Here is a 2,392-nt window from a genome sequence, read left to right on the forward strand (position 1 = left end):
TCAATGGCCTGATTGCTGCTGAACACTCAGGGTAAGTGTTTGCTAAGAATATTTCCTGCAACTGAATGGAGCAGATCTGTCTCACATGGAGGACAACGCTACAAGCTTGGCGTTTTTCATCAGGTTTTGGGTGTAGAAAAGGGCAAAGCGTAAGAATTCTCAAATAGCATATTTGACTAGGCTGTGCTGAGAAAATGGAAATAGGGACTGATGATAAAGTGTTGTCATAACTGATACATAAAAACTTGTTCTTTTGTGCATAGCCCTAGTGTTTAATTATCTGAGAGACATATTGTGGAGTTGCTTAAGCATCGCTTAAGCCACTGGACAGGCAGTGAGTCACAGCAGGCTAACACTAAAATATTCCAAGTGCTCCGACTCAGCAAAGGAGAAAGCTAACCTAGCAAAAAGGGTCCTAGGCTCTCCTCCTGTGAACCAGAACTCAACTTTGGACAAATTCAATACTTCATAACCTTCAGGTATGACTTCTCTTTAGATCACTGTCTGGTTACATAACTTTCCAAGGCAATAGCCTGGAAAATGGGGACCCATTAATATCATTCACAGAAGCAAGCTTTATAGGACATTACTCAGGTGAGGAGTCAAATGGGATTTTTTTTTCCCCTCCAAAACCACAAGAAAAGAGGAGTATGGCAGTTTCTTAAAGGAAGGGGAAGGCCTAGTTTCCAACCATCTGATACTTTGCTTGGCAGGGGGAAAGGGGGGCAAAGGGAAGAGAAAAGGACGTAGTTAGAGTGTAATGTTAGCCTTGGTGTCCCAGCCAGTTCTGGTTTCAAAATTCCTGTTCCACATGTCAGTCATTCCTTGTAGTTTCATTTGAAGGTAGCCCCTTCATTGCTCAAACTTCAGAGTTATTGTGTCACAAAAATATCTGTCTGACACTTTCCATTTTCAAAGAGTAAAATCTTCATCAAGATGCCTGTGAGCCAGGAGTTATTTTCCCTCATTTAACAGTTGAGGAAGCAAATAGAAGCAGATTTGCCCAAGGCCGAGTTAAGATTAGCCAGTCGTTAATTGATAATTAGTATACATGCCATACTTGGACTACCAATGTTCACAGAATGAGAGCACAATAAAACATATCTAACAATGCAACATCACCAAAAATATTTTCCTTTTTATTAAAGATTTAGAAGACATCTGAAAATTTTGGAGTACTTCAATTATCATAATAGACATTCATTTAGAGATGAAATAGAAAAAAAAATGTAAAAGATATGAGATTAATTTGAGGTTGCATGGACTTTTTTATGATGTTCTCTATCATTTTTAAATAAATTATTCATTTTTAACATGGGCTTTTAAGATCAGCCAATTATTTTTAATTCCTGAAATGCTCAATTTGATGCAGTCTACATTGTACAATATATACTGCGCTCTGTGGGGGATACAAATGAAGTAAAAGGCATACTCCTTATTGCCAAAAAAACCTAAAACACCCAAAATACAAAGTCCCATATACAGAAACTTATACAAAACTAACTACAGTGTGTATATGGCATACACATGCACAGACACAGACATACAGACACACACACACATACACACACACACAAGAGGTATAGAAGTTTTCATATACATGTGAGGGCTAAGAGTTCCTACTCACTTTATTTTACCCTTTTTTTTTTTTTTTTTTTTTTTTTTTGATGGCAGGGGGCAGTGCCTGAGGCATGCAGAAGTTCCCAGGTCCAGAATAGAACCCAAACCACATCAGTGACAATGCTGGATCCTTTAACTGCTAGGCCACCAGGGAACTCCATCACATTATTTTAATTCAGGAAGCATTTTCTTGTTCAAATGCAATACCTCGACCTCCACATAATATCACCCTGGGAAAACGTGGCTACCCTTAATGAAGCAGACCATGAGTTTCAAAAGAAAATACGACATGCTTAAAGAAGCATTCAGGTCATCTCACGCTTAAGAAAAAACAAACCAAAACAGCAAATGAACCCTGACACGTGAGTCTGTCATTTCATATAGGCCTAGGCCATGGGCAAGAAGAAAGTGTGAGGGGAAAAAAAGGAGTTCCCGTTGTGGCTCAGTGGGTTAAGGGCCCGAGATTGTCTCTGTGAGGGTGCTGCTTCAATCCCTGGCCTTGCTCAGTTAAGGATCTGGTGTTGCTGTAGCTGTGGCGTAGGCTGGCAGCTACAGCTCTGATTCAGCCCTTGGCCAGGGAACTTCCATATGCTGCAGGTACAGACCTAAAAAGAAAAAAGAAAAGGAAAGTATGGTATCACTCTCCTGTCGTAGATTTTTGCCCCTCCCTGGAGCTCTGTACAGACAGATTCCTGACATCATGCCTTATACTTCCCTCAGACCAACCCCACTGAAGCTGAAAGCTGCCTCTGTTCCTTCCACCACCCTTTCC

The sequence above is a fragment of the Phacochoerus africanus genome, chromosome X (genome assembly GCF_016906955.1).
Source record: "Phacochoerus africanus isolate WHEZ1 chromosome X, ROS_Pafr_v1, whole genome shotgun sequence".
NCBI classification, from domain to species: domain Eukaryota; kingdom Metazoa; phylum Chordata; class Mammalia; order Artiodactyla; family Suidae; genus Phacochoerus; species Phacochoerus africanus.